General features: G+C 40.6%; 1 long non-coding RNA gene across 2 annotated transcripts in view; it reads left to right on the forward strand.

Moving 5' to 3' along the window:
- LOC134809893 (uncharacterized) overlaps positions 1-21,261 on the forward strand; it is a 46,727-nt gene extending 25,466 nt beyond the window's left edge. The window contains exons 2-5 of one of the 2 annotated variants that reach the window (XR_010156626.1): positions 1,848-1,923; positions 6,864-6,985; positions 9,509-9,603; positions 20,020-21,261. This is a non-coding gene — a long non-coding RNA (uncharacterized LOC134809893). The remainder of the gene's footprint in view (positions 1-1,847; positions 1,924-6,863; positions 6,986-9,508; positions 9,604-20,019) is intronic. The other variant, XR_010156627.1, reaches the window with a different exon arrangement.
- Positions 21,262-23,694: the final 2,433 nt, after the last annotated feature.

Genomic DNA, 23,694 nt, shown 5'->3' on the forward strand with positions numbered 1-23,694 from the left:
CTTTAATTTCCAAGTATTTGTATAGTTTCTAAAATTCCTCTTGTGATTGATTTCTAGTTTTATTACACCATGCTTAGAGAAAACACTTAATATAATTTCGATTTTTTTGAATTTTTAAAGACTGTTTTGTAGTCTAATATATGGCTTATCCTTGCAAATGATCCACATGCTGAGCAGAAGAATGTGTATTCTGCAGCCATTGGATGAAATGTTCTGTAAATATCTATTGGGCTCATTTGGCTTATAGTGCAGATTAAGTTCAACATTTCTTTGTTGATTTTCTGTCTGGAAGATCTGTCCAATGCTGAGAGTGGGATATTGAAGTCTCCAGCTATTATTGCACTGGGGTCTATCTCTCTCTTTAGTTTTAATATTTGCTTTCTATATCTGGGTGTGCCAGTGTTAGGTGCATATAAATTTACAATTGTTACATCCTCTTACTGAAATGATCCCATTAGCATTATATAATGGTCTTCTTTGTCTCCTTTTATGATTTTTATGTTGAAACCTGGGTCCTGGGCTTTTCTTTACAGGGAGGCTTTTTACTATGGCTTTAATCTCATTACTTGTTATTGGTCTATTCAGGTTTTTGGATTCCTTCATGGTTCAATCTTGGTAGGTTGTATATATCTAGGAATTTATCCATTTCTTCTAGATTTTCCAATTTATTGGTATACACTTGCTCAGGGTAGTCACTAATTATTCTTTGAATTTCTGTGATAGCAGTTGTAATATCTCCTTTGTCATCCCTGATTTTATTTATTTAGGGTTTCTCTTTTTCTTTTTTCTTCATTAGTCTGGCTAAAAGTTTGTCAACTTGGTTTATCTTTTCAAAAAATCAACATTTTGTTGCATTGATTTTTGTGTGTGTCTTCTTCATTTCAAATTCATTGATTGCTGCTCTGATCTTTATTATTACCTTTCTTTTACTAAGTTTGAGGTTGTTTTGCTCTTGCTTCTGTAGTTCTTTAAGATGTGTTGTTAGGTTATGTATTTGAAGTTTTTCTTCTTTTTTGATGTAGGCACTTATAGCTACAAATTTCTCTTTTAGTACTGCTTTTGCTGTATTCCATAGGTTTTGCTATGCTGTGTTTCCATTATCATTTGTTTTAAGAAATTTTTCAATTTTCTTCTTAATTTCTTCATTGATTCACTAGTCATCCGGGAGCATATTGTTTAATTTCCATGGATCTGTATGATTTCCAAAATTCCTCTTGTTGTTGATTTCTAATTGTATTTCTTTGTGGTCAGAGAAGATGCTTGATATGATTTCAGTTTTTTGAGTGCTTTAAGACTTGTTTTGTGACCTAACACATGGTCTATCCTTGAGAATGATCAATGTGCTGAGGAAAAGAATGTATATTCTACAGACATTGGATGAAATGCTCTGTAACTATCTATTAGGTTCATTTGATCTATAGTGCAGATTAAGTTCAATATTTCCTTATTGAGTTTCTGTCTAGGAGATCTGTCCAATGCTGAAAGGGGAGTGTTGAAGACTCCAGATATTATTGTATTGAGGTCTAGCTCTCTCTTTAGCTCCAATAATATTTGCTTTATATATCTGGGTGCTCTAGTGTTAGGTGCACATATATTTATAATCATTACATCTTGTTGCTGTATTGACCCCTTTATCATTATATAATGACATTCTTTGTCTCTTTTTAGAGTTTTTGTCTTGAAATCTATTTTGTCTGATGTAAGTATAGCTACTCCTGCTCTTTTTGGTTTACATCGGCATGGATATCTTTTTTCATCTCTTTTTTTAAGTCTGTATGTATCTTTATAGGTGAAATGTGTTTCCTGTAGGCAACAGATCATGGGGTCTTGTTTTTTCTTCCATTCAGCCACTCTATGTCTTTTGATTGGAGAGTTTAATCAAACAGAAGGAGTCTTCCATTGTGGCCACCACAGCTGGGAATGGTGAGTTGTTATATTTGCTACAATCAATGAGTCTACATTGACACATCATCATCACCCATAGTTCATAGTTTACATTGAGGTTCATTCTTGGTGTTGTATATTCAATGGGTTTTTATAAACATATACTTATTAAGGACTGCCTAGTGCACCATGGTGCTATTGTGTCTGGAATTGTTGGGTTCTTGGTCTCACTGACTTCAAAAATGAAGCCGCGGACCCTCACGGTGAATGTTACAGTTCTTAAAGGCAGCATGTCCAGAGTTTGTTCCTTCTGATGTTCGGATGTGTTTGGAGTTTCTTCCTTCTGGTGGGTTTGTGGTCTCGCTGGCTCAGGAGCAAAGCTGCAGACCTTCGCAGTGAGTGTTACAGCTCTTAAGGTGGCGCGTCTGGAGTTGTTCATTCCTCCCAGTGGGTTCGTGGTCTCACTGGCTTCAAGAGTGAAGCTGCAGACCTTCGCGGTGAATGTTACAGCTCATAAAGGCAGTGTGGACCCAAAGAGTGAGCAGCAGCAAGATTTATTGCAAAGAGCAAAAAAACAAAGCTTCCACAGTGTGGAAGGGGATGCAAGCGTGTAGCCACTGCTGGCTTGGGCAGCCTGCTTTTATTCTCTTATCTGGCCCCACCCCCATCCTGCTGATTAGTCCATTTTACAGAGAGCTGATTGGTCTGTTTTACAGAGAGCTGATAGGTCCATTTTGACAGGATGCTGATTGGTGCGTTTACAATCCCTGAGCTAGACACAAAAGTTCTCCACCTCCCCACTAGATTAGCTAGATACAGAGTGCCGATTGGTGTATTTACAAACCCTGAGCTAGACACAGAGTGCCAATTGGTGTATTTACAATCCCTTAGCTAGACATAAAGGTTCTTCAAGTCCCCACCAGAGTAACTAGATACAGAGTGCCGACTGGTGCATTCACAAACCCTGAGCTAGACACAGAGGGCTGATTGGTGCATTTACAAACCTTGAGCTAGATACGGAGTGCCGATTGGTGTATTTACAATCCCTCAGCTAGACATAAAGGTTCTCCAAGTCCCCACCAGAGTAACTAGATACAGAGTGCCGATTGGTGCATTCACAAACCCTGAGCTAGACATGGTGCTGATTGGTGTGTTTACAAACCTTGAGCTAGATACAGAGTGCCTATTGGTGTATTTACAATCCCTTAGCTAGACATAAAGGTTCTCCAAGTCCCCACCAGAGTAACTAGATACAGAGTGCCGATTGGTGCATTCACAAACCCTGAGCTAGACACAGGGTGCTGATTGGCGTGTTTACAAACCTTGAGCTAGATACAGAGTGCTGATTGGTGTATTTACAATCCCTTAGCTAGACATAAAGATTCTCCAAGTCCCCAACAGACTCAGGAGCCCAGCTGGCTTCACCCAGTGGATCCCGCACTGGGGCTGCAGGTGGAGCTGCCTGCCAGTCCCACGCTGTGCACCCGCACTCCTCAGCTCTTGGGTGTTCGATGGGACTGGGCGCCCTGGAGCAGGGGGCGGTGCTGTGCAGGAGCCCACAGCTGGCGGGGCGGGGTGAGGCGAGGTGGCTCAGGCATGGTGGGCTGGAGCCCTGCCCCGCAGGGAGGCAGCTAAGGCCCAGCGAGATGTTGAGCACAGCAGCTGCCAGCCCAGGTGCTAAGCCCCTCACTGCCCAGGGCCAGCAGGGACGGCCAGCCACTTGGAGTGCAGGGCCGCCAAGCCCACTCCACCCAGAACTCGCGCTGGCCCACAAGCACTGCGTGCAGCCCCAATTCCTGCCTGCACCTCTCCCTCCACACCTCCCGGCAAGCTGAGGGAGCCGTCTCCGGCCTTGGCCAGCCCAGAAAGGGGCTCCCACGGTGCAGTGGCGGGCTGAAGGGCTCCTCAAGCGCGGCCAAAGTGGGCGCCAAGGCCAAGGAGGTGCGGAGAGTGAGCAAGGGCTGTGAGGGCTGCCAGCACACTGTCACCTCTCACTATGGTCTCAGTATCATTTGTCCCCACCAAAACTCATGTTGTGGACTGGTCTCCAATGTGGCAATGTTGGCAGGGCAGATGGTGTCTCTAAATGATTAGGTCATTAAGATAAATTAATGTCCTTCTCATGAGACAGGGTTAGTTCTCATGGGAATGGATTAATTTCTGAGAGAGCTGGTTGTTATAAAGTGAGGGTGCCTTTGTAGCCATTGAAATACAAAAAATAAAATGAAGTTGCCCCTAGTGTTTTGCCCTTTCTCACACAAACCTAGTTCGCCTTCCATTTCTCCATGCTTTGACCAAGCATGAGGTCCTTGTTGGAAGCTGCCAGATGTTGCTGCCTAATCTTGAACTTCCCAGCTTGCAGAACCATGAACTAAATATATCTCTTGTCTTTATAAACTTCTCAGGCTCAGGGATTCTCTTATAGCAATACAAAATAGACTAATACACATGGTATGTATTTATCATGAGAACTTTATACTTTTATTTGAAAATCCATCTTCAGACTTTTTCTATTATATACAATATAGATAATGCAATGTGTGTTAAAATTCTTGCTTTTTAAACTTATAAATCAATATGAAAATAAGATTGATGCATAGAACAATAGAAGAGAATGTGAATAAGTAATTGTAGAAGAAGAAATATAAATGGTCAATATAAAATGAGAAGTTGCTCAACCTCATTAACAATCAATGAAGTGAGAGTTGGAACAAGACATCATTTTTGAGAGCTATAGATTGATGGATATGAAAAAGATTGATAATATCAAGGATGGCACTGCTATAAACTAGGGCTGTAAGGGCAAATTGCTGTACCCTTTTAAGGGGACAGTAGCAATATGTAACAACCGTTAAAATGCACAGACCTTTTGCATTATGTTTAACTTTGTATACCTGCAGTGATAGCATTGTTATGTTAGATAGTTCTTATCTTTTAGAGATAGATATTGAAATACTATGAATGAAATTTTATAATAACTTGGATTGCTTCAACATAGGCTGGTGAGGTTCAGGCACAGTGACTCACACCTGTAATCCCAGCACTTTGGGAGGCTGAGGCAGGCGGATCACTTGAGGTCAGGAGTTCAAGACCAGCCTGGCCCACATGGTAAAACCCTATCTCTACTAAAAACACAAAAATCAGCTGGGCTTGGTGGTGCGCACCTGTAATCCCAGCTACTCAGGAGGCAGAGGCACAAGAATCACTGGAACCTGGGAGGCGGAGGTTGCAGTGAGCCGAGATCATGCCCCTGGCACTCCAGCCTGGATGACAGAGTGAGATTCTGTCTCAAAAAACAAAAAACGCTGGTGAGTAGGTGAGGGGAAAGTAGGTAAGAATACAGATGAAAGAAGTGTGGCCATGAGTTCATGTTTGTTGCATCTGGGTGATGGATGAGTACATTGGAATTATTATACTGTTCTCTTTACTTCTGTGTTTTAAAAAAACTTTTACAGAATAAAATGTTGAGGAAGAAAAATAAAAACTTGCAATTAAATTTTAACACAGCATTTCTTTTTGAGAAAATTTATCCTAAGGAGAGGATCAACTAAGTGGGCAAAGATATAGCTACAAAAAGATTCAACATAACTTTCTAATTAAAGCTTCAATCTGGGCATTGAGCTCTTTTTTATCTGAGCAAAGAACTAGTTTGACGAGATCCTGAACAGTCAACAAACTGGTGACTCTGGCTCAGGAGAAGACATGCATTTCATATTAAAGGTCAAACACCCACAGCCCAATCACTTTTTGATAAGTAATATCCAGAAAATGACACCAATTTTAGCTACCTAATGAGATGAATCTTAAGTGAACTCTAAAGAAAGATATGGTGTTCAGAGTTACATACAGTGAAATTATGAAACTAAGTATAGCAGGTCCTTGAATAACATTTTTTTTCAATGTCATTGTGTTATGACATTGATAAGGAAAAAAAAAATCAATTCCCAGCTGGGCCGCTGTTTGTGTGGAGTTTACACATTCTCCCCATGTCTGTGTGGGTTTCCTCTGGCTACTCAGTTTCTTTCCACACCCCAAAGATGTGCACATTAGGTGAGTGGATGTGTCTAAATGTCCTAATCTGAGTGTGGGTGTGTGTGTGAGTGTGCCCTGTGATGGAATGGTGTCCTGCCTGTCCAGCGTTGATTTCCACTTCTCGCCCTGAGCTGCTGAGATAGGTTCCAGCTACCCAAGACCCTGAACTGGAACAAGCAGGTTGGAAAATAAGTGAATACAAGTTATTATAAAATAAATATTCATAAAGTATATGGTAATCATACAAACACACAACAATAAATGATGTGGTATGAAAGTGCTCAGTGAGCCTGCTATATTCATTATTGTTTGTTTTTTAACTGTGTAGTGGTAGGAGGGGCCTCTTACTAATTTTGCTTTGCAAATACTTTTGATTTAACCACCACCACTGCTACTGCTGTCACTCACTGACTGACCAAAAATCAGGTAAATAAATAAATATCTTACTTGTTTTTATTTACCTGTCTTATCTTTAAACATTTATTTATTTTAATGTTTAATATTAGAAGTGTTTTAGGTCTTTATTTAGAAGTTTGGTAATGTTTCTATGACCAGAAATATGCCATAGAAACATAACTCTTGTTTGTATCAATTAGCCTATGGTAAAATTGGTTTCATTATACATTATTTTGCTTAAAGTTGAAGTTCCCAATAACATATTGGTGACATTAAGTGAGGACTTACTGTACAGAAAATTTGCTCAGTTTTACGTGAGAGTATTCTTTTTTTTTTTTTTTTTTTTTTTTTTTGAGACAGGATCTCACTGTATCACCTGGGCTGGAGTGCAGGGGTGAGATCATAGCTCACTTCAGTCTTGAACTTCTGGGTTCAAGCAATCCTCCTGCATTGGCTATCCAAGTAGCTAGAACTATAGGTGTACACCACCACATTTGGCTGACTTTTCTTATTTATTTATTTATTCATTTATTTGTTTATTTATTTTTTAGAGCTAAGGTCTTGCTATGTTGCCTAGACTGGTTTTGAACTCCTGGGCTGAAGCAATCCTCCCACTTCGGCCTCTCAAAGTGCTGGGATATCAGACATGAGCCACCTGCCATGCTTGGCCTATGTGAGTATTCTTAGTTGTCATTATTTACAGTGTACTATAGACTAAATGTTTGTGTCCCCTCTAAATTCGTATGTTGAAATCCTAACCCCCAGTGTGATGGTATTAGCAGGTGGGGGCCTTTTGTAGCTGATTAGTTCGTGAGGGTGGAGCTCCCATGAATAGGATTAGTGCCCTGATGAAAGAGACCCCAAGGAGCTTTCTCATCAACTTTTTGCCATGAGAGAAAACTGGGAACTAGGAAGCAGGTTCTCACTAGACATCAAATCTGCCAGTACCTTGATCTTGGACTTCCCAGCCTCCAGAACTGTCCCCCTTAGTCATCCCACAGTGGTGAGCACCTAAGGTGACTTAACAACAGTTTTGTACTTTGTATCAGATGCACAAATGCATTCTCACTTGCCCTTTGTGTGTGTGAGTGCATTTCTATCTTCTTTTATGTTCTCTTTTTATTATACTTATGTTCATTTCACAATTCTTTTTTTGTTTTTAAGAGAGTTGGGGGCCAGGCACGGTGGCTGACACCCGTAATCCCAGCACTTTGGGAGGCCAAGGCAGGTGGATTACCTGAGGTCAGGAGTTCAAGACCAGCCTGGCCAACATGGCAAAACCCCATGTCTCTACTAAAAAAAAAAAAATACAAAAATTAGCTGGGCCTGGTGGCAGTTGCCTGTAATCCCAGCTACTCCAGATAAGTCACAAACTCTGAAAAGTCAACAAACTGGTAACTCTGGCTCAGAAGAAGGCATGCATTTCATACTTAAGGGTCAAATACCCACAGCCCAATCACTTTTTGATAAATGATATATCCAGCAAATGATACCAATTTTAGCTACCTAATAAGATGAATCCTCAAGAGGCGGAGGCAGGAGAATCACTTGAACCTGGGAGGCAGAGGTTGCAGTGAGCCGAGACTATGCCACTGCACTCCAGCCTGGGCAACAGAGTGAGACTCTGTCTCCAAAAGAAAAAAAAAAAAAAAAGAGAGCGAGAGATGGGGGTCTCTCTCACTCTGTCACTCAGGCTGGAGTGCTGTGATGCAATCATAGCTCACTGCAACTTCAAACTTCTAAACTCAAGCAATCCTCCCAATTCAGCCTACTGAGTACCTGGAACACAAGGCACACTCTACCACCTCTGGCCAATTTTTGAATTTTTTGTAGAGACACCATCTAGCTATGATTCCCAGTCTGGTCTCAAACTCCTGGCCTCAAGCAATCCTCCTGCCTCAGCCTCTTGAGTAGCTGGGATTACAGTCATGAGCCACTGTGCCCACTTGAATCTTTATTGAGTGCTTATTCCTCAAGAAATGCTATAACAAATGTTAGAAATTAAATGGTGAGTCAAAACAAAGTCCCTGTCTTTCCTGGGGTTTACAGTAATACTCTCTCCATGAACATCAACAACAACAGTAACTAATACACATAATTACATTTATTGATTAATTGAATGCTCACATACACATAAAGATATCATTGTCATTATTTTGTCAAGGGGGAAAGGGAGGCACAGAGAGCATAAGGAATTTGCCCAGAGTCATATGCTCTAGTGGTGGAGCCTGTATACTGTTTGTCTCTCCTTTACTATATTTACTCTCCCATGAATTGTAAACCAAAAATAAAATTCTAAGGCACCACAACCATCTGAATGGGCCCCTCCTCTCAGCCAGGGGCATTCCAAAGCTAACCTGAAAAAAATGAGTTCAGGCCATGATGAGAAAAGGGAGCCAAAATGCCTCATTATACCCTCCTCCCTTTTGGAATTACTGATATAAGAGGCTCTTTAAGTCTGATAAGAAATATTTACAATCTATTCTCTCTCAAATCTGCTACCTGGAGGCTTTATCTGCATGATAAAACCTTGGTCTCCACAACCCTTATCATAATCCAGACATTCCTTTCTATTGATAATAACACTTTCAACCAATTGCCAATCAGAAAATCTTTGAACCTGCCTGTGACGTGGAAGCCCCCAATTCCAGTTGTTCCACCTTTCTGAACTGAACCAATGTACATCTTACATGTATTAATTGATGTCTCATGTCTCCCTAAAATGTATAAAACAAAGCTGTGGCCCAACCACCTTGAGCTTATGTTTTCAGGATCTTTTGAGGCTGTGTCATGGGCCATTAGTCACTCATAACTGGCTCAGAATAAATCTCTTCAAATATTTTACAGAGTTTGACTGTTTTCATCGACACAATGTAGATATCATCTGAGATGTTATACTAACCCATTTATTTATTATTCACTCACTACATCGTTATTAAACATCTTTGATGTGCCAGGCATGTGGGGGTGGCTCTGGGCAAACAAAGAAATATGCTCAGTCCCTGTCATTGAGTGAGGCCCATAAACACATAATCCCAGCACAACCTGTTATGTGAAAAGACAAGGTATATATCAAGTGAAATGTAAACAAAGGAGGAAATGACTAACTTTGCTTGGGATTGCTGAGAAAGACTTTGTAGAAGAGAAGATTTTTTATGAGTGTCATGAAGGCTTAATAGCAACTGATTTGTTAAAGAATCATGAAAAGATCAACCCCAAGAAAGAAAAGGAAACATGGAAGGACCTGGACTGGAGTCACACCAGTACAAGGAGGATGCTGGCAAAGATGAGGTAGGTGGATGGGAAATAGCAGGACTTGAGGGTAAGACATTGAGTTGAAAACAAAATAATGGTTATTGATCCAACACAGTGGGGCTTAGGGTGGGGAGTAATGCATATGGATCTGGTGCCATTTTGAAGGACATTGTTGAAGGCAAGGGAAAGCGTCCCCTTCACTCTCTGAAGGTTTGCTGAAAATATTTAACAAGAAGACGATTAATAGGAGAAAAGGCATACAAATTTATTTGATCATAGTTTTTCATGACACAGGGGCCTTCAGAATGAAAGCCCTCCACCTCGAGGTTACAGAAAGAATATGGATTCAGAGCACAGCCAAAAACAGGCTATGGTGGTAAACTAGGCTTTAGTGGCAAAACAGGTTATGAGAGAGACAGAACAGGAGGCCTGCCTAGCAAAGTTGGCCTTATTATATAGATGAAACCTCATGGGTAGCAGACAGAATAGATGACAAATTCTTCTTACCTTTAACAAATTCTCTCACCTCTAAAGGTGTCAGACTCTTAATCTTTCCTAGATCTGACAAGGGAATCCTGGCTGCATGAATATAGATTCTCTACAGATGTAAATTTCCCCCAGGAAAGACAGCTTTGTAGGGCCAATTCCATTTGCTGGCCCTCTGGCAGTCATCTCAAAGTATATCAAAGAAATATATTTTGGGGTAAAATATCTTGATTTCCTTCCACATCGAGGATGAAAGTTGCTGAAGAAAGGAAAAAAATGTTGGTAGCTCTTGCAGTGATCTAAGCAAAAATTGAGGCACTGGAGAGGAGAGTTATTTAGGGGTATGAATCAACAGAGCTTGATTAAGTCTAGGGGTTAAAGGAGTGATTGGGTGACTGAGTGGATAATGGTAACAATCAAAATAGTATCTCAAATTCTACAAGATTCCTTTTGAGCTAGAGTTTGCTCAAAGTACATTCAAAGCAGCATCTGTTGAACTCTGACAGCCCAGAAAAACAATAGCTAACTCACGCATGGCTAAATAGCTCTTAGAATCATAGTGAGTCATTGTTTTGGTTATATTAATGGATTAATTCAGTTAATCCTCACAAAAACCTCATAAAGTAGGCAGGACCATATTCCATTTTACAAATGAGGAGATCAGTTCAGGAAATTAGAACAGAGAGGTGAACTAACTTAACCAAGGTGATATAGCCATTAAGTGTTGGAGTCTGACTTCAAACACAGTCAGTTTTTATACTGCCTTGTTTGAAGCCTGGGGATAAAGATGGAGGTGGAGTGCTGTCCTGGGAGTGGGGCTGAGGGATGCAGCACTTTACAAGGGCAAAGTTTCCTACAAATCACCTTTAAACATCTTTCTTCCTTCTCAAAGTTCACACTCACCCTGGCTGCCAAGTGCTCCCTGCTCCTTGGGGCTATTGCTGTGCTGTTCTTGAGAGCTTCCTCCTTCCACCAGGCAGTTTCTGTTCCCCTTAGTTCTGAGAAATGTGGCCGTCCTGGCCTAGCACCCTCCTAGGAGAAGTGAAGTCCCCTGCAGATCTTTCTGTTCGTTTGTTTTTCTGGAGCAAACAAGCCCTGCTTTCAATTCAGGGAAAGGTGGAAGGAGAACAGAGGTCTGGGAATGTGAAGAAGCTAAGACAGTGGATTTGATCGGGCACTTGTTTTGTTTGTGGTGTCTCAGGGATATTCAACTGAAAAGAGAAACCACAGAGATAGGAAGCCAGAAGAGGTTTGAAATTCTTTTGAATTACTTACCAAATATTTGCTTTCAGACACTTTGCAGGAGTATTCAAACAGCATCTCCCTGTATGTTGGAAAGCAGTCCCTGTACACAGCTAAATATTTTTTCTAAATAATCTTGAAAAGGAAACTAAACCAATCATGCATCACTGACAAAGATTTTGTCTTTTTTTTTTTTTTTGAGACAGAGTCTCGCTGTGTCACCCAGGCTGGAGTGCGGTGGCACGATTTCAGCTCACTGCAACCTCCGCCTCCCGGGTTCAGGCGATTCTCCTGCCTCAGCCTCCTGAGTAGCTGAGATTACAGGTACATGCCACCACGCCCGTCTAATTTTTGTATTTTTAGTAAAGATGGGGTTTTACCATGTTGGTCAGGCTGGTCTTGAACTCCTGACCTCGTGATCTGCCTGCCTCGGCTTCCCAAAGTACTGGGATTACAGGCGTGAGCCACTGCGCTTGGCCTGTCTTTTTTTTTTTTTTTTTTTGTTAATAGGATCTGTTCTAAAAGTAATTTATGATTTGCATTCTGAAACTTGCCATCTAGTCAAGTTTAAAGACCCATGTAGGAACAAATATCATAAAAGTACAAAAAATTGATCATCATATGTATGTAAATGTTGTAATTTTTAAAAAGTCTTCATGATAATGAAAAGAATCCATGTTGACTATAGCAAACATAAAATACAGAATTTAAAAAATTCCTCTTACTGTCACATATAAGCACCATTAACATTTTGGATGTATTCTCTTCCGGACTTCCTGCAATCTCTTTCTTTCTTTTTGATTACTATATTTCTTTATATTTTATTACTATGGTTGTTGCTAGTTTTCCATTTCAAACATAGCTATTTCCTCTACATAATGCATAACCTGCTATTTTAAAAAAAACAAACTTTGTTTAAAAATGTATAAAATTAACACATTCTCACCCAAAAAAGAGGTCTTGCAGTGAAAAAGCATATAGGGTCAAAATGATATGTTTCCCTGGTCCCATTCCCCAGGGTAGCCTCAAGCAACAGATTGATGAAGTTCACAAGTTTTTCCAAAAGCAAAGCCATTCTTGAGGTAAATTTTTCCTCCTCGTGTCTATAATCTACATTAATATAAACATATTTTCTCTAGTGTTGTGATCTAGTGTTTTTTTTCCTAACGGTGTTTCAGAGAGCTTTTTCACGTCGACCTAAAAGGAAGAGGCCTAAGCACCAAATACGATTTTAAAAGTTTACTTGAGCCAAAGTGGGAAGAGCTGCCCGGAAGACTCAGACCCAGGTAGCCTTGGTTGTGAGCACCATTTGGCCTGTATTATAAGCAGATTTTTTAAAGGCAAAAAAAGGAGAATAGGGGTTGCTAATACAAAGTTGTTTGTCAAGAATTATTATTGGTTTATAGATATAACATTGATCAGTGATTGGCTATACATCGTTAAGCCATAGGGTGTGGATATAGTGTCAGGTTAAGCATTATTAGGTTAAGTTATAGCTATTTGTGGCAATAGCAAGCAGTTTCAAGGGATGAATCCATAGCTCAAAGTGGGGAATAGGACGTACAGCTGTCTCATTTTAATGTCTCTCTGGGCCTGATGATTTAAAAGACTCACACTCCTAAGATGAAAGTTATTTTCTCATCTATGTAATGTGTTAATAATTATGTCTGGTGAAATGTTGCTAAAACACTGCAACGTGGTTGGCCTTGCTTTGAGTGAGCTGGAAGAAGATTTTATATCAGTGTCATTGGAATGCACTGATTCCTCGAATAGTCAGAGACTAATTTTGGTCTAAATTATGTTCTTTCTTTACCTTTTTAAAAAATCAATACGCTTTTCATTTTGAAATTTTTTTTTTTTTTTTTTGAGACAGAGTCTCGCTTTGACGCCAGGCTGGAGTGCAATGGCATGATCTCAGCTCACTGCAACCTCCACTTCCCAGGTTCAAGCAATTCTCCTGCCTCAGCCTCCCAAGTAGCTGGGATTACAGGGGTGTGCCACCATGCCCAGCTAATTTTTGTATTTTTAGTAGAGACGAGGTTTCACCATGTTGGCCAGGATGGTCTCAGTCTTGACCTTGTGATCTGCCCACCTCGGCCTCCCAAAGTGCGGGGATTACAGGCATGAGCCACCGCGGTCAGCCTGAAATAATTTTTAAAAGTTGCAAAGAGAGTACATAGAGTTCCTATATACACTTCACCCAGCTCCCTCTAATGTTAATCTCTTACGTCATCATGGTACATTTGTCAAAGCTAAGAAATTGACATTGGCACAATACAGTTAACTGTAGACTTTATTTGGATTTCACCAGTTTTTCCACTAATGTTCTTCTATTCTGGGATCCATTCAGGATACCTATTATTTCAGTTACTTTATCTTTTAAGTTACATTGTTTCATTGCCTCTCTATGAAGGATTGTGGGAAGGGGAAGGGGTTAGAGAGAAAATACATACTGATGCATTTGAGATTACAGGAAATCAAAATACTTTATCCCAAAATATATATTTCCTGGACATAGTTCACGATGGCTATTTAGAAGGGCTGGATGGCTGGGTGTGGTGGCTCATGCCTACAACCCCAGCACTTTGGGAGGCCAAAGTGGGTGGATCGCTTGAGTCCGGGAGTTCGAGACCAGCCTGGGCAACATGGCGAAACACTACAAAAAATAGAAAAATTAGCCGGGCATGGTGGCGCGCGCCTGTAGTTCCCGGTACTCAAAGGGCTGAGGCAGGAGGATCACTTGAGCCTTGTGGGATTGTGTGTGTGGAAGTTGCAGTGAGCCAAGATTGGGCCACTGCACTCCAGCCTGGGTGACGAAGACCCTGTCTCAAAAATAAAATAAAATAGAGGGGCTGGAAATGGAAGAATAGCTGAAAAGCTGTCTTTTGTAGGAGGAAATTTGCATCTGCAGAGAAACAGCTGCATTGGTACAGCCAAGCTTTCTCTGAAGCCATCTCGCATCTGATCTAGGAAGGATTAACTGAGAGTCTGATATTTTAAAGGTCTGAAAGAAATGTTACCATCTATTTCCTCTGATGGCTACTATCTGTGAAGTTTCATCTAGAAGGCCACTTTTGCTAGCCACCCATAACCTGTCTTGCCACTATGACCTGATTTAACTACCACCTTAACGTGTTTTTGGTCGTGCTCTGAGCTCCCAGGCTTTGTGTAACTTCAAGATAGTATATAAGCTTCTGCATCCCCATTGGAGGGTTGGAGTAATCAATCTGTGATTTTTTCCCCCATGCATGCCAATACATTTGTATACACCTTTTCTCTTACTAGTCTTCCTTTCATCAGTTGATTTTTCAGCGAAACTTCAGAGGGTAAAGGGGAAGTTTTCCCTTGGTCTCTACAAGATCATGTTAACAACATGAGGTTGCAATCATTAGAGTCCTGGGATTCCTGCTAAATGTTATTTTACTTAGTCATCCTGCCTCCTTCAGGCAAAGGTATTTGAGGGGTGGCTATACCAAATGTTAGGCAGGCGGATCCTCTGAGGTCAGGAGTTTGAAACCAGCCTGGCCAACATGATGAAACCCCGTCTCTACTGAAAGAATACAAAAATTAGCCAGGTGTGGTGGCACGTGCCTGTAGTCCCAGCTACTTGGGAGGCTGAGGCAGGAGAATCGCTCGAACCTGGGAGGCGGAGGTTGCAGTGAGCCGAGATCTCGCCACTGCATTCCAGCCTGGGTAACAAGAGTGAAACTCTGTCTCAAAAAAAAGAAAAAAAGAAAAGAAAAAGAAATTCTCATGGTATGATTCGAGAGATGAGTGATGTCAGACCTGAGGGCCAAATTGTAGACAACTGCTCCTTAAGGGTAAGGACTATCTCTTGCTTATCTTTGCATCTTCTGTAGCACCTAGTGTTTAGGACTCTATAAAATTGAGCCACCCAGATGACTGTATTCCAAAAACATGAATATGTTTTCTCTCAATCTCTGTGTATTGGATAACTGTTTTATTTGTTTGTTTCAGGCCCAGTGTTTATTCCTACTTCTACTAAAAGTACTTTATTTTTCTTATTTTCCTGGGGGAACTATTCCCTCCCAGTATTCTACTACGTAGTTCAGATGGAGTTAAATCTACTCACTGGCTCCATAAGTAAGAGTGTTATCTCGGCCAGCCTTAGAGGAGTAACAAATTCTCCTGGCCACAATAATTGGTTCAGAGGTGTTTCCACAAACCAAGCTAAGACAGAGTGGTCAATCCTGGCACTAGGATAAACTTCTGTTGGTAAGGTATGGTAGCACATGCCTGCAATCCCAGTGCTTTGGGAGGCTGAGGCAGGAGGGTTGCTTGAGGCCAGGAGTTCAAAAACAGCCTGGACCACACAGCAAGACACCGTCTTTAAACACACACACACACACACACACACACACACACACACACACACCCTCCTTCTGTTGGGCTTGCTGCGCTAGAATCATAAGCTTGAAGTCACCACGTAGCTGCCTGGGAATGGAACTGCCACAGAAGAAAGAGAGCCTAGGGATGGGTGAGAAAGACAACGTCGTGTTAACATCATTTGAGTGCCTGAATCAAACCTTTCCCAAAGCTCACTCCTTGAACTTTCAGGTATTGAGCCAATCAATCTTTTTCTAAATTTAAACTAATTTGAGTTGGCTTTCTCTCACTTACAACAGGAGTCCTGACATATATCTTTAATGTCACCCTCTACCACTTGATATTGTGAGTGAACAACTTTGAACCTTGGGCTTTCCTTAGCTCTCTATGCCCAATGCTAAATGTGATTTCACAATTACAGTTCAGGCCTGTTCAGACTTCTCTATGTGAGAGAGCTTGTGCATGGGTATGATTTAAATCTCTCTGTGTCAGAATAGCCTTGTACAGTTCTGTGCGTGAAATGTTTGCTCAGCTAGTCTAGATGAGGCTATTCTAGATGTCATCCTTCCAAGGAGACTTCCCTGACTCCCACACTTTCATATATGTCAGATGAGAAGGATCTCTTATAGTTTCCTGTGCTTGCCCTTATTCTAACCGTCTTTATATTATACAGTCGGCTCTTGAACAATATGGGTTTGGGCTGCATGGGTCCAATTATACATGGATTTTCTTCTCCTTCTGCCACCCTAGAGACAACAAGACCAACTTCTCCTCTTTCTCTTCCTCCTTAGCCTACTCAATGTGAAGACGTTGAGTATAAAGACTTTATGGTGATCCATTTCCAGTTAATGAATAGTAAATATATTTTTTCTTCCTTATGATTTTCATAATAACATTTTGTTTTCTCTGGCTTATTTTATATTGTGAAAATATACTATATAATACATATAATATAAAAAATTCATGTTAATTAACTTATGTTATCAGTAAGGTTTCTAGTCAACAGTAGGCTATTAGTTAAGTTTTGGGTAAATAAAAGTTATATTCAGATTTTTGAGTGTGTGGGGTCAGCATCCCTAGCCCCCACATTATTCAGGGGTCAACTGTAATTGTTTCTTACCTGCTGTCCCAAGTGAAGCTCCTCTTGTCTTTTCCTAAAAATAATCTCTGACACCCAGCCTAGTGATTTACAGAACGGATATGTGATATACAATTATCAAATAAATGAATGGATGAATAATAAATGATAATAATAATTACGCAAATTAGGGAAAACTCTTCTCTTTTTCCATACCTTCTCTGTAAAGGCTACAGAAAATCAGTAACTGCATTCAAGAATTCTACTCATTGATCTTTTTTCTTTTCTTCTTTTTCTCTTGTCCCAAGCCCTAATCTTGCAAAATAATTAAACTGCAATGCAGTCTTCACATATCTACTCACTGATCTTGAAGCCTTATCTTCCATTCTGTGAGCCACACTTAGAGATAGATATTGATAAACTAAAGTATTCAAAAGCTGGCAACCAGGTGTGAAGTGTTGAAAACATGATAAATGAAGAATAATTGAAGGAGCTAGAAAGTTGAGCTTGGCAAAGGAAGATCCAGGGTAGAGAATATCATTGTTTTCAAAATTTGAAGTGGATAGGAACCAGGGCAAAAACCAAGCCAATAATTTCAGACTGGAGTTCTGTCAGTAGAGAACTCTTAACAGTTAAGATCTTCAAAGGTAAAATGAGCTGCTGCAGAACTCCCTGAGCTTCCCACTCTCAGAGGTGCTCCCGGAAGGGTAGAACCCATAGACCATTTGATGGAAAATCTGTACAACAGATTTTTAGATGGTGAGAGTCAGGAATTCAAATTTCTGGCTCTTACAAAGATATTCTTCAACTTTAAGAACATTAGGCATTTAGGATCTTTTCAAGCACTGGAAGAATCATAGAATCTTTTAATTTTTTAAAAATTTATCTGAACCTCTGATCTTTGTTTAATGAGGCGGTTGGCAGATGAAGAGTTCCACCCTTGCTCCAGTGCTATGCTGATGAACAAGGCCACTGTGTAGCCAAAAGGTGTGGCTCTGCATTTGGTTAACAGGGCTCAGAAGTATGGGATTGCCCAACGTATGTCCTGCATTCTGCTTAAATTAGCCTTAGGGCTTTATCAGTGTAACCTTTCCTTAATTATGTGTGTATGTTTGTGTGTGTATGCGAGTTTGTGTAATTTTTGCTTATTGTCCTTGGGTGGAAACTGATTAATTAATCATGTAGGCCTTTAGATGAGAACCAAAGACTGTGTTTGGAAAAAAATGGTCTAAGGACTACCTGCATCAACATTTCTTAGAAGCTTCTAATAATGCATATTCCTGGGTCTCACCCAGACTTACTAAATCAGATTCCCTGGGGGTTGGGCCCGGATATCTACTTCTTAACAAGAAACCCAGGTACTAATCACGAGCTTCAACATTGGAGGGTCCTAACTGTAGAAGGTAGTAGGATGGCAATGATAGGAACTCCCCTCCCCTGAACACAAACATTATATTTTTGGGCAGAGCTGCAGACTGTTCTCAGATGTAAAAAGGCGGACTGATCCATTAGGAATTGGTTCCGCTGGATTTTTTTTCACAGTGTTTTTTCTGGGCTCTCACTGTGTTAACAACAATCCACACAGAAGACTTCTGTGACCAAATGAGTGTGAGTTTTTTCCCACACACCAAGCAAGCAAGCAATTCTGCCGGGGACAGCGGCTGAGTGTCCTCCAATCCAATTCTGACACTATCTACCTGAAGATGCCATCAGACCCCACAGGTTGAGGGCTCGGTCCCACAAGACCTCCCCCCAGCCCATACACACACCAGTTGCAAGTACAGGCCTTGGGAACTTCTGACCAACTGGCTTCCAGTTGCCATTCCCATGAGCCCCTCTTCGGGCTCAATTAATTTGCCAGAGCTGCTCACAGAACTCCGAGAAACACGTTTCCCAGTTTATTATGAAGGATATAGATGAAGAGAAGAGATGCATAGGGTACAGGATGCAGAAAGGAGTGCAAAGTTTCCATGCCTTCTCTGAGAGCAACATCCTCCAGGAACCTCCACGTGTCCAGCTGTCTGGAAGCTCTCTGAATCCTGTGCTCTTGGGCCTTTGATGGAGATTTCATTAGATAGGCATGATTGACAACCATGTAGAAATGTGATTAGACAAAAAAAGTATGATCTAATACCAACAGACTGAACGGGGGAACCCAGCAAGGCCTGTCTGCTCACATTTCTCTTGGCCTCTCTGTGCAACATTCCTTCCTCCAGGGTAGGGGGCAGAGCCCCTTCTGAAATAAGTTATGACCTATAATCAGACAAGGTGGGTCAGAAAATTTCTTTATGGCCAGCTCCAAGACAAAAAAAGAGAAGATTCCTGCCTTGGAGAGAAAAAGGAGCAGGTGAAAGGAGGGCAGGAAAATGTCAGAGAGATTCTGTTTTCTGAGGCCTGATTCTGAGGTTTAAAGTGCCCCAACATTATAACAAGAGCCATAGGAGTTATGAGCCAGGAACCATGAACAAAAACCTATGTATGTGTGTGTGTATATATATGTGTGTGTGTGTGTATTTTACTATGTATATACCCAGACAACCTTCATCCACATAAAGGTATGAAAAATTATCAGTCCTCCATAAGGTACAATCTTTATCGCATTTAAAAATAATATATTTAGGCTGAGTGCAGTGGCTCACGCCTATAGTCCCAGCACTTTAGGAGGCCAAGGTGGGAAGATCACTTGAGCCCAGGAGTTCGAAAGCAGCCTGGGAAACACGGTGAGACTCCATCTCTACAAAAAAAAAAAAAAAAAAAGGCAAGCATGGTGGCATATGCCTGTGGTCCCAGCTACTCGGGAGCCTGAGGCAGGAGGATCTGTTGAGCCCAGGAGGTCAAGGCTACAGTAAGCCACTATAGAGTTCATGCCACTGCATGCTAGCCTGGGTGACAGAGCAAGACCCTATCTCAAAATAATAACAATAATATATTTAGGCTGGGTTCAGTGGCTTATGCTTGTAATACCAGCATTTTGGGAGGCCAAGGTGGGAGGATCTCTTGAATCCAGGAGTTCAAAACCAGCCTGGGTAACATACTGAGACCCTGTCTCTATATGTAAATAAATAAATAAATAAATAAATAAATAACAAATAAATAAAATAAAAATAGTATATTTAAATAATGAAAATAAATAAAACATATTTAAGTATCTAACATGTTAAAATATTTAAATAAAATGTGATCTTACATTATTAAAAATTTGAAAAATTAAGAGAGGAAATAAACTTCTGTTTTTTCACCACCTTAATAAACTATTTTAATTTCTAGTAACTTCATTCTTTTCTTCATTTTTCTTTAAGACTAGTCAAGTGGAGCAGTGGGAGTGAAGATGGAATAAAGAAATCCATAACTGCTTGTGATTAAGTAGTTGTAAACACCAACTGCACTCAGACCAACCCATATATATATTTTTAATTGTAAGCATAGTATATATAAAGCTTCAATTCCTGCTTTTTTTTTACCTAACATTATATCATATGCATTTTCCATACTGTTTCACAATTCCTTGTATTCGTAATTGTTTAATCCTGCAAAATAATGCTTCGAATGAACATATGATCATTTCCTTAAGTATTCCCCTACTATTAGAAGTGAAGTTTCTTCCAGCATTTTTCTCTTTGCTGTGATGAATATTTTTAGGTATAGAGATTTTTCAGTTTGGTAATGAGTTTTTGAAAATCTACTTTACCAAAAACAAAGAAAACCCATGTCTTTCTTTAGTACCTTTGCCAAGATATTACTTTTACTTGACGTTCAACAAGTATAGGATGAAAGTACACAAGTCTGCAAGGGACCTTGGAAGTAACTTGTTTCTGTCTAATTTCTATATAATTTCCAGGAGATAGTCATACAGCTTTAATTTGATCACATCCACTAGTTTTGGCATTGGTATTGCCATATTGATTATGGACACATAAAACTGTAACTCCTGGAGCCAACCTCTCAGGCTTTCCTACATGAAACCAATGCCACCATCCCACCCGCACTCTAGCACCTTCTATCCACTGATTTTAGTCATTGACTTGCTCTCTTCCTCTTTCTGTTTGTCGTCTTCCAGTTTGTCTCTTTCATTCCTCCCCTCCCTTCTCTATCCTGCTCTCTGACCCAAGAGGCTGACCTGTATGAACCACATCAGTGATTGGCTGGTGGGGCCCCCCAGCAAAGAGGATGGAGTGAAGTGAGGGTATTTACTTGCTTAATTGCCTCCAGGCTGGGTCACTCACAGCTGGCCATGTCCTTCCATCAAAGATCAGAGCTCTCCTCAAGGTAGCCCTCTCCACAAACTTTCTTGAGTTTCTCTTTCTGGGTTTTGTTAACCATTTTCTCAACTTGTCCCTTCATGCCTAGAGGTAATAGCAGGCGGGGAATGCTGTGCTATTCCATTTGGTTTTCCTGCACCCTTCCCACGTTTGTATGTAGTCTCTTTCATCAAAGTACTGGGACTGTCCTAATTCAAATGTGCCATCTGTTTTGTTTCCTGCTAAGAACTGTTCAACTCACTCTGGATACACTCAATAAATATAACTCAGACTGTCACAATATTGAAGTTGTCACTATGTGCTTTGTTGATATCACTGGTCCAGAAAATAATGACATGGCTCACTCTGCTCACCTCTTTGGTTTCCATTTCAGCATTGCTCACTCCCTTCACAATTCCCCGTCAGAATGGGAAAAAGCTTCACTAATAAACTTAGAGATAGAGAGTAGAGTTCATCCTCAATGGCTTATGGACCAAAAGAGGTTTTTTGTGTGTTTGTTTTTGTTTTTCTTTTTTTCTTTAAAGTTCAGATTTTTCTTTGTAAAAACTCTCGTGTTAGATAAGTGCCCATGCCAGAGCTATTTAAGTAATAGCATGAAAAGATGTTATTAAAACTAGATATATATTTGTCCTTGGTAGTTGTCTTTCCTTGTTCAATGCCTAGCAGGCTATGATGAAATAACTCCGGTAATCATGACTTTAAAAACAATAAGGAGTCAACCTCTCTGAGTGCTCAAGTTATTCCGTGTCTATAAGACAACCTCCTTTAGAAACTGAAGTGTTTCTTCCAAGCGTTTGGGAGCACTGTCTGGAAGGTTATTTTCTGAGTGTGCTTAATCTAAGTTGTGTCGATGAAAAGAGTCAAAGTCTGTAAAATATTTGAAGAGATTAATTCTGAGCCAAATATGAGTGACCATGACCTGTGACACAGCCCTCAGGAGGTCCTGAGAACACGTGCCCAAGGTGTCAGGGTGCAGCTTGGTTTTATACATTTTAGGGAGACATGAGACTTCAAATACATTTAGGATATACATTGGTCCAATCCAGAAAGGCAAGACAACTTGAAGCGGGTTGGGGGGCTTCCAGGTTATAGGTAGATTTAAAGTTTTTCTAATTGGCAATTGGGTGGAAGAGTTATCAATGGATAGAAATGTCTGCCTTGCGATAAGAAGTTATGAAGACCAAAGTTTTATCATGCAGATGAAGCTTCCAGGTAGAGAATAAATAGTCAATGTTTCTCTTCTTTTTTGTTCCCTTGATTCTACCCCCTCCCTCCAAATGTTTCTTTTCAGACTTAAGTTCTGTATTGATGTTAATACTGGAGAGGTGTAATGAGGCATGTCTGATTCCACTTTGCGTCATGGCCTGAACCAGTCTTTCAGGTTAAATTTTAAAGTTCCCTGGCTAAGGAGGAAGTCATACAGATGGTTGCGGGGGTTGGGGGGGGTGGCTCAGAATTTTATTTTTGTTTTACATTTGTCATTTTATAGGAAGAATGTTTTTTGAGTAGAATTAAGAAGATGCTCACAAGATTAAGGCATAATAGAATTTCGCTCCTTCCTTCCCTCCCTCCTTCCCTCCTTTCTTTCTTTTTCTTTCTTTCTTTCTTTCTTTTTCTTTCCTTCCTTCCTTCCCTCCTTCCTTCCTTTCTTCCTTCCTTCCCTCCCTCCTTCCCTCCTTCCTTCCTTCCCTCCTTCCCTCCTTCCTTTTCTTTCTTTCATTTCTTTCTTTCTTTCCTTCCTTCCTTCCTTCCCTCTTTCTTTCTTTCTTTCTCTCTTTCTTTCTCAAGACAGGAGTGTGCCCTGTTGCCAAAGCTGGCCTGTGCTCAAGTGATCCACCTGCCTTGGCCTCCCAAACTGCTGGGATCACAGGTGTGAGCCACCATGCCCAGCCAGCATAATAGTACTTCGAAGATAATGATTTCCTTTTACAAGGAATGCTTCAAACTTGATGAAAAGAAAAAGATGGAGAGCTAAGCTATGAGGATGCAAAGGCATGAGAATAATACAACGGACTTTGGGGACTCAGAGGGAAAGGGTGGGAGGTGGGTGAGGGATAAAAGACTACACACTGGGTACAGTGTACACTGCTCAGGTGATGGGTGCACCAAAATCTCAGAAACCACCACTGAAGAACTTATCCATGTAATCAAACACAACCTGTTCCCCAAAAACCTATAGAAAAAAAATTGTATACCATAAATATGTATAATTTTTGTCAATAAAAATTTTTTTAAAGTGAAAAAAAAGAAAGAAGTGAAGGTGTCCCAAGGGTTAACTCAATCCATTATATTATTTTTATATTTATTTATTTATTTATTTATTGAGACATAGTTTCACTCTTGTCACCCAGGCTGAAGTGCAATGGCACGATCTCAACTCACTGCAACCCCACCTCCCAGGTTCAAGCCATTCTCCTTCCTCAGCCTTCTGAGTAGCTGGGATTATAAGCGTGTGCCACCACACCTGGCTAATTTTTGTATTTTCAGTAGAGATGGGATTTCACCATGTTGGCCAGGCTGGTCTTGAACTCCTGACCTCAGGCGATCTGCCCACTTTGGCCTCCCAAAGTGCTGGGATTACAAGCATGAGCCACCATGCCCAGTCTCAATCCATTATATTATTTTCTTCATGTTTCTTCTTGTGACTTCCACTTGGATCTTACAGAAGAGGGGGTGTGGATCAGTAAGACAGAAAAAAGAGGTGAAAGACTGAAT

The sequence above is a fragment of the Pan troglodytes genome, chromosome 3 (assembly GCF_028858775.2).
Source record: "Pan troglodytes isolate AG18354 chromosome 3, NHGRI_mPanTro3-v2.0_pri, whole genome shotgun sequence".
NCBI lineage: Eukaryota > Metazoa > Chordata > Mammalia > Primates > Hominidae > Pan > Pan troglodytes.